This window comes from Octopus sinensis, linkage group LG3 (genome assembly GCF_006345805.1).
Source record: "Octopus sinensis linkage group LG3, ASM634580v1, whole genome shotgun sequence".
In the NCBI taxonomy this organism is placed as follows: domain Eukaryota; kingdom Metazoa; phylum Mollusca; class Cephalopoda; order Octopoda; family Octopodidae; genus Octopus; species Octopus sinensis.
Window position 1 is genome coordinate 147726237 of NC_042999.1, and position 10000 is coordinate 147736236.

Here is a 10000-nt window from a genome sequence, read left to right on the forward strand (position 1 = left end):
TTATATATATATATATATACACACATACATACATACATACATACATACATACATACATACATACATACATACTACATACATACATATATAGATAGATACGCGAAGGCGAGGCCGTGTCGTAAGAAGCTTGCTTCCCAAATGCACGCTCCCGGGCTCAGTCCCACTGTGTGGAACCTTGGGTAAGTGTCTTCTATAGCACGGGGCGACCAAATCCTTTAGGCATACCTATAATTTATTTAATCCAATTTATTTATCTACTTATATTTGAAAAGGTTGTAGCAAGTGTACGAACAGATATAGAAACCAACACCCCGGCATTATGTTATACAAATGCTATATCTTCCCACACTCATAATGATGGTAATAATAAAAAAATATACACAAACATGGCTTAAACAATGGCATTAATAACCCCTCTATTAATATACCTGAAACAAATACGCATAGTCTAGCTCATCTTTAATAATAAAATTAAATAATCAAATTACAACACAGGAATATGCAGTGTATTAACATTATTTAGTACTATCCTCAAGACTAAATCATAAATTTGTATGCGCATATATATCTGTATGTATATGTGTGTGTGTATGTATACTGGTGTATCTGTAACTGTGTGCATAAATGTGACCGCGTGTGTACCGTTGGCGATTTTTTTTCCTCTGTCTTCCCTTCTCCTATGTTTCCGACGAAGAGCTCCGCTCGAAACGTGAAACCCTCCTTCTTCCCTTCCTTCCTGAGCGTCCTATAATACTATATTTGTTCCACGTCCTCGCATAAGAATAAAAGCATTAATATGCAACCCAAATACACAAACAATTGATTGATTAATGATTAATTATTAAATTGATTAATTGATTGATCAATTGATTGATTGATTAGCTAATTGGCTGATTAGTTTACTATCTGATGTTTTTTAAGTATTTTATTCAATTTATAGCGGTGAATCAAAGAGTTATCCCCCTTCAATTATTCGAAATATAAAAAATATTACGAAAAAAATGGCGCAAAATAAACATCCCACCATTAGCTGGACCCCACTCCCACTCAAATAAAACACAAAATTAAATAACTAAATAAATAGATTGTCTGAATTACTGATTACATGATTAATTGATCAACTCAACACTATTGCATAATGCCTTGAAATTAATGTATTGTGTCTGAAGAAATATATTATACTATAAATATATTTTAACGATAAATAAAAAGTTGTAAAAATAACTTCTCCGGTCCCTACTAATACCTTATCCCTTAATAAAAAAAAAAATGTTACTTATAATTTCCGTCATAGAATTTTCCCCTGTCTTGCTATATATTTTGGTAAATGTACATTTAATTAGACGGATAGACTTTTCAAATTTATTATATACGGTTTTTTATATTTGTAATACCTTTCTTCTCGTAAACAATCTAAAAATCACATCCCCTAGTCATATGACTCTAACCTATTATATTATACTCACTAACTTATACGCCCATCAAGTTTTTACTTCTATAATTCTTTATTTAATTTAATCGAATCGAATCAAGTCTCAATAGCAGTTTTTACTCTCATACCTACCCATAACTGTGATTATTTTGTATGTTTCCATGCATATATATATAATATTTTTATATAGATTGTTTATGTTATCTGTTAACCACTAACCAGCCATAGCAGCGTCAGGGCCTTTGAAATAAATTAGCTGACTAATTAGATTACGTGATTGACCACAATCCCTTCCTCATTACCAATAGGGATTCAGCAACTTGTTAAGTATAAAATATCGGAAGAAATTGTTGTTGACCCCCTTCGGTCACGACACTGACCATGGGATTGCACCTAGAAAGTTACCCTCCTAGTCACAAGTCTGGGCAAGGTGGTTTATGGAAGACCAGCAGTCGCCCATGCATACCGGCCTCCCCTCTCCACGCCACCAGTGTTATCCAAGGGAAAGGCAACGGCCGATACAACTTGGCACCTGTGACGTCGCAACTCATTTCTACAGCTGAGTGAACTGGAGCAACGTGAAATAAAGTGTCTTGCTCAAGAACACAACACGCAACCCGGTCTGGGATTCGAGCTCACAACCTCACGATCGTAAGCTCGACGCTCTAACCATTGAGCCATGCGCCTTCACTTATTTCTTCCGTTATTTCTTCACGGAAGAAATAACGGAAGATAATACAGTATCTTGGTAACTGACCGTAGATTTAATGCGTTTACTAATTTAGTACCAACTGCTATCATAACTATTAACATAAACTTTCACCCACTAATGGGAACCATGATTTCAGGCCCTCAACTATAAACACATCATATATTTATGTATATGTATGTGTGTACATTAATTTATATGCAAGGACAATGTATGTGTATGTGTGTACATTAATTTATATGCAAGGACAATACGAATCACTGCAGGAATACACGAATACACCCTACCTAACGCATAAAATATGTGTGTGTATATGTATGCGTATATATTTGTATCTGTATTTGTATGTGTATGTATGTATATATATATATATATATATATATATATATATATATATATATATATATATATAATATATATATATATGTATGTATTCATCCTTCCATGTGCTTTTTCAGTTCTAAAAAAAATGTACCCTTCTCAAACTCCATTCTTCGATTATACTATTATTTCTCTTTCTCTTTTTATACATTCACTAATAAGAATATTGTACTATACCCACTAATAACTAATTCTGTTATAAGTATGTACATGCATATATGTATGCATGTGTGTATGTATATGTATGTATGGGTGTGTATGTATATATCTGAATGCATATGTATTTATTTATATATGCATAAATTAGCCCTATCAACTTCTTGGACTATCTTATAAAACTGTCTGACGAAGCCTAGAGATATACCCAAGTACCATAATATTATCTACAGATTACTACAGTACACCGAAAAGACGGAAATAACATGTGGGGCACTGTGACCTCTTGGTAGACACAGCAGTAAGAAACTGCTCTTCTTTCTCTATTCTAGAAATTACTAATACTTTACACATGTATTTATATATATATTATCTGAACTGTTTAAAAGAAATAAATCGACATAATATAATGTCTAACAGCTGATGAATACTACCTCTTGATTCCCTCTGTTTTATTCTTGCCATATAAATTAAGGGTAAAACCTCTTATTACCCTCGCCCAATTATTATACTCAGTAGGGTAATTGCCAAGCACTTGTGTATTAATTAGGTAGTCTACCAACAGTATATTGGATAGATACTATCCCTTAGTTGGTCGGATTCACAACCTCTAGCTCTCTTTGAATTATATATACATACATATATATATATATATTATATATATATATATATATATATATATATCTTGTGAAATAGAAAGATGAATAATCTTGTTGCAGATTAATCAAAAGTTTAACCGATACCTTGGTAGCAAAAATCACAGCAGAAGACAGCACGGTTGGAGGTACAACCATATGGTGTTGCAACCGTGCGTTGGTGCGGATAATTGAATTTTAATATTATTAGTGAATTAAAGAAATGGAGTTGAACGAAGATTGAACAGAAATCGTTTTATTGCATTCTACACGTGTTTCGAAAGGCACAATTTACCAAATTCCGATTGAATAATGAGACCATATTGTGTCTTTCTCTTCAGGAAGAAATAGGAAATCCGTTGGAAAAAACAAAAACAGAACAGAGGCGGAGCAAAACAAATCGAACGAGGCTCCTAAGAGCCCATGGCCAAACTGTTTATCAATGTATGTTGAAAACGGGTGGTAGGTGCGTTGAAGATTTTAACGGGTCAGGCAGCGGTCATTCGGTGGGTGAGGGCACGGGGTGCGTAGATGTTCTTTGTGACCGAGACTAAAGTTCTGACTATTTAAAGAATATTAGGTGTATTATATGGGGCGAGACAAATCTACTTAGAAACATGTGTGTGTGTACTGTTCTATATATATATATATATATATATATATATATATATATATATATATATATATATATATATATATATATATATATATATGCATGCTAGAACTTGCGTCTGTGTGAATGCCACTATGTTTTCATTGATGAATTCTGTGTCTGCTGAAAGTGAATTGTAAATGGTTTACTGTGCAATCTAAATTACAATTATTTCATAAAGGAAACCTTGTGTGCTGTGAACGCGTGAGGGTGAATATATGTATGAGTGGGTGTGCTTAATGGGTGGTACAATCTTAGAATTTTCCTAAATAATAAAATGAAATGTGACAATATTATGTAGTAAGTCCAAACAGTGACAGCTGTGATTATCCGTTGAATTTATCGTCCAGAATTTATCCAGTAGTATGTGAGGTTAAGATCAATAGGGTTTAATGTATGATGGTGAAAGTGTTACTTACTATACGCTTAAGGAATAATAGTTCAGGTGTACGAAATTTCAGTGACTTATGCAATAAGGAATTTTATGGTTTCCATTACCCAATCACATAAACTGTGAATTTACCCTTCAATTTCCTCAATAAAATTCTTATTTGATAATTGACCTGTTTCTGTTCGCTTTGTCCTAGAGGTAATAATTATAAAACATTATAGAACATTTTCTTGTTATCATTTTAAGGGATTTTTTATAGAGGTGTATGTTTGATCTGCTCTTGCAAATGTACAATCCAAGGTAAACGTTCTACATACTTTATTTCGTATTGAATCGTGGTTCATTGATAGCTTTTAAAGCCTGAGAGATATTTTAACTATGTTTCCGTTGATATGTGTATGCTGTAAAACCGACAAGTGTGTACATTATTCTATGTACTATCTTTTTTTCCCTGTAGCTTCATTACATAGCCCATGCGTATAGTTGGTTATGATTTAGGAGTGAAATCTAGGAACTTCACAACATTTTCACTTGACTTTCATATGGATTTTCAGGTACTGTATGAGAAATGCTTCTGAATTTTTTATATATCTAGAATCATGTTCTTGATGCTAAGAAAATCTACATGATTGTAGAACCGCATGTGACTTTTCATATGTATAAGGTACTGTTCTTCAGCGATAAGAAACAAAATATTGTATTTTATGTGTAGCATAATTTATAGTGCGGGATCTAAGCTCAAAATTACGACGTGATGAATTGGAAGACATTGGAGAACAGGACCTTATAATAGATGTTCTCTTTCTTTAATCAATTACTCGTTTGTCATAGAGTTGGTATTAAGAAATGCAAGAAGATTAACGCCAGAATGACGGTTGAATAACCAGTTGATGGACACCTATTGCAAATGTAAAGAACATCATCGCAAAAGGGAAACCATTCTAGAAGAAAAATAACTCCTTGGACTTGTTATTTCAGTTAGACCAATGTTGTTTCTTCGTTGTGATTAAATTAATTTTTTTGAGGTTAGTTGTCAAGTATACAACCAACCATTTTAATAATATCCTTTCATGAGGTGGACTTCTCAGTCATTGTTCTTAGTTTTATGTTTAGTTTTTAAAAACAAAATATATTACTCTAGTGATTCTGAAACTTCCAGTAATGGTTATACAATACTGCATTGATGAGATGTGATAAGAAAGAAACATGACCAATGTTTTTATCGAGCTGCGAAAGATCTCAGTCTGGCTTTTGTGACTAAAATTTGTAATATATATACTATATATATTGCAACTACTATAACTGTAACGTTAATGAAATATTATTGGTAGCTTACCATAATAAATATGCTTGAGTCCACTTAACTAATATCGTGTATGTATGATCTACTTCTCTCTGTCCTTCATCTGTCATACCATTGCGAGTTATGTGTCTTGGACTAATATGTGTTATATGGACACATGTTAAATGTCGCTGGTTCTCTGTCTGATAGCTTATCAGTATAGCTACGGTATGAAGTAAATCAATGCGAATTAAGGAATCCTGAATTTCAACTGTCCAAAGTATAGAGAAAATACCCAGATGTTTGTTGGCTCAAAAGAACAAATGGACAGATGTATTAGATTTATAGTATAACCATATCTATGACAAGAAACTTACTACCATAACAGAGATGAATATCTATAAAATTGAAATTCGTGGAACCTACCAATGGTCACTGAGTTGGATATCAACATTTTTAAATTCATAAAATTAGTTAAGTTCCTTTCCGGAAGGGAGAATTTAAATATAATTAGTAGTAGTATCGTTCGAAACAATGGAGTGTTAGAAACGTCAAAGCCAATTCTTAACGAACTCAGATCTGATATAATAGATACATAGGATGCCACTGTATTGTATTTACGAGTAACGCTACCTATATGACCCCTCAACTTTCCCAAGCTAATCTCATGGGAAAACATGAACTTATGACTTCGAGAAAAGAAAACTTACTCTAATCTCAGAAAGCAATAGTTGAGAAAGCTACATGCTGAAGCGTCTAGATTTCGTATCCTACCATTGGGTTGGCACGGTATAAATGGATCAGGACACTGTCATTACAACTTTTGCTGACACAACCCACCAAGCTACATCTATCATTTGTTGATACAACTGAACTCATTGCGAGGAGAATTTATACAATTAACCAATTTTTCGTGAGGTTGCTGCTCAGATTCGAAGTTGTCTCGGAGTGCTGACGCTTAGGTTCATTCTGAACGAAATCTATCGATTTGTATGGCATCGAGTTATAACTCGATTTGATGTAATTGAAATTTTCAAATATTTCTTTTTATACGTATTTTTTTTATCTTTTCGAATAACGTTGTCATTTTTTCGTATTTTCTCAAAATACCCAATGAAAGATCTTATTGGATAGAGATTTACAATTTATTTCAATTTCTAATTATATTTTCGTCCATTAACTGTATATATCTGTGTTATTTTCACTCGTTTGTTGGTTTTGATGTTTATAATTTTCTCTTTTAATCTTCAAGAAATTTTCAGTACAAACTCTGTTTTATATCTTCAACTTTGTATCCACGCATGTGTAAAATGTTCCAATTGAAGTTGTTCTGTGAAGCATTTAAGTTTCTTTACAAAACAAAAGAAAATTCTCGAAGAAAAATGTTGGATGCAGTCAATAATATGTAGTCGTGAGCGTGTTAAAGATTTACGCTTGGAATAAAACTTTAAAGTAAGTTACTGGTTTGAAATTTTAACACTCGCTCCGTTGTGTATAATAAGTATAAAAAGTCCTTTGAAATTCTTAAACTGTTTAATTCAGTTATTGGATGAATTCTCTAAGAGCAGTTTAATTCCATTTCTTGATATTTTCTTTGTGAAGGTGATGGGAGTGAGCGGTAAAATAAAAACATGATTCTCGGTTATAAACAAACACATCACAGTTTCCACCCACTATAGCAGCAATTCCGCTTCATATAAATTGTAATTAGATGAAATAAAAGGGCTATAATTTTCATCTAAACTTAAGGTAGGAACGTGGAAAGGTCAGCAAAATGTTATTATCAATCTTAATGCTTTAGAGTGGTTTTGTCCATCTACATTTGGTGTTCAAGTTTTGCAAAGTGTGTTAGATTTTCATCTCTTCGAAGTGGGTAAAATAAATACTCCACTTGAGTTATCTTATTGATTATTTTCCTCCACTATAAAATCTATCTTGCGCTCAATCTAAAACACACACACACTCATCAATATATATGTACATATATATATATATATATGTATATATATATATATATATAAGTAAATAAATGGAGCTGAACGCAGATGCTATTTGAATTCTGCTTTCAAATCAATTAACCGGGAGTTTCTACCTTTGAATAGGTCGCTACATCCTTGTTACTTGCGTGAATTTTGCTACCCTGGTAATTGTTTACTGAATTTTCCATGTTAACGGTAAACAATGGATAATTCATTCATATATATATATATATATACCAGAGTAAGCACATAAATGTGAAACAAAGTGGAAAAGATAGTACTCGAATAACAGAGGGTGAGTAATGTGATTTATTAAAAAGCAGCAAAAATATCACAAAAACTTTTACTCAGAGTTTCTCGTTCCTGTTCGTCGGACAGTCTTGTTTAGATTCCAAATAAAACTGTCCGATGAATGGGAACGTGAATAGTTTTTGTGATATTTTTGCTGCTTTTTAATAAAGTAAACATAGATACATACATACATACATACATACATACATACATGCATATATATACACACACATATATATATATATATATATATATATATACACACACACACACGCACACACACATATGTATGTCTGGATGAATCATTTATGGAGCTATTTAATGCTCTAAGATACAGTGGTGTCGTATTTAGAGTTCTGGGATCGACGAATCTTGAATGAAATAAATTGATCTCTCACTTTTAAATAATTCCTTCGGAGAAAACACGAACATGAAAATTCCCTAATCACCTGCAGCGAACGTATAGAACTTGTGTGCATCATCAACTGACAGTTTTCCAAGATGCCAGAAATGTAAGATAAGATTCCAGGAAGTGGGTGATCAATAAAGTTTCTCTTTATTTATACATGCATGTGTTTAGTTAAATGAATCTCAGAAAAGAATATATCTTTCTGTTGAATGAACCCAAGAAAGGTTGATATTTGGTGTACGGCATTGATACAGTCTGGTACACTGTGATGATACTGTTTCTTAGAATTACAGTAATTATAATACATCTACCCATCCGGGTCTTTTTGAGAACTAAACATCTACGAAGTATAAAGTGAATCGGATCGTGGTTGCTCCCCTTGCACTAAATAGGATCCGGTGATCAAAAAAACATAACCTGCCGTTGTGACTGGACCAATTACAGGATGGTCAATTTTAGAATACATTTGTCCGGCGGAGAAATATCGACAACATGGAGGTGTTATACAAAATTGAATAGTTCAAGCAGTAAATCGAAAGTGTGTTTCATTGTCAGTGTCACACCATCTCACTTCATACTCTATGACATTTGCTATTCGTCTAAATGAAATGTTATCATCAAAGTAATATTATCACTCGGGAAATAATAAACTGAAGTAATTAAACAGGTCTGTCCTGATAACTTAATTTCATTTCTTACAGTGTTTCTGTGTAGTCGCTTATCTATGTGATCTAACTGACACATTGTGTTGACTGTCTATAATTTCATATCTTCAACTTATAACTAATGTCAATTTAGTTTAGAGAACACTGCTATAAAGTATATTTTAACGCAATTAACTGTGACAAAAGATTTATAGTAGTTGCAATATCAATACTGGGAGTCATATATTAATTATTTTAGATACATCCAACGACGAAATATGTTCTTATCAATATTTCATGTATATAATGGTGTGTGGGTTTTTGATATATATTATATCATATATTATAAATTATGCAAAACGTTCAAGTATATACGAGCGGGTAAATTGAAAAGTTAAATACGAATTTATTGAAAACACTTGTCTTTTCAGAATTTTAACGAGTGTAATTATGAAGCATCAGAGAAGAGACGTGTATATTAAGTCGCTAGTCTATTACAGAACATACTAAGCATTCAGCAGTTCACTTTCTCTTATCTGAATATGGCTCAGGGTATTAGAGATTGGCTAATGTAAGGTACACCAATATTGCGTTGATTTATTGCGCTGCGTTCAATTCCCGTACAAACGATAATTGCCATAAACCAGTATCTTGCAGTTAAATCTATATTTCGAGTGTTTAACGCTATGATAATCAGGTTTTAGGATCTTAGAAATTCATTCGTAGAATAGTTCTAGCTGATGTCAAAACAACACTCGACGTATATGATTTCCTTCCCAGTATCTTTGTCAAAAGGACCTCTATTTAATCAATCTAGTTTTATGTTAAGTATAAAGTAGATGCATAACTAGGTAATGTATGTAAAAGTATCTTGACAGATGGATCCGATTTTCGCTAGATTGCGACACAAAGATGTCTCCATATAGACTATAGTACATTATTCGATTATAGTAGAGGAGATGTCATAACAGTCCTGCAATGGCTGATTCACAGGTTAAAATATTTTGCGTTGTCTCTCTAAGTTCTGTGTTCAATAATG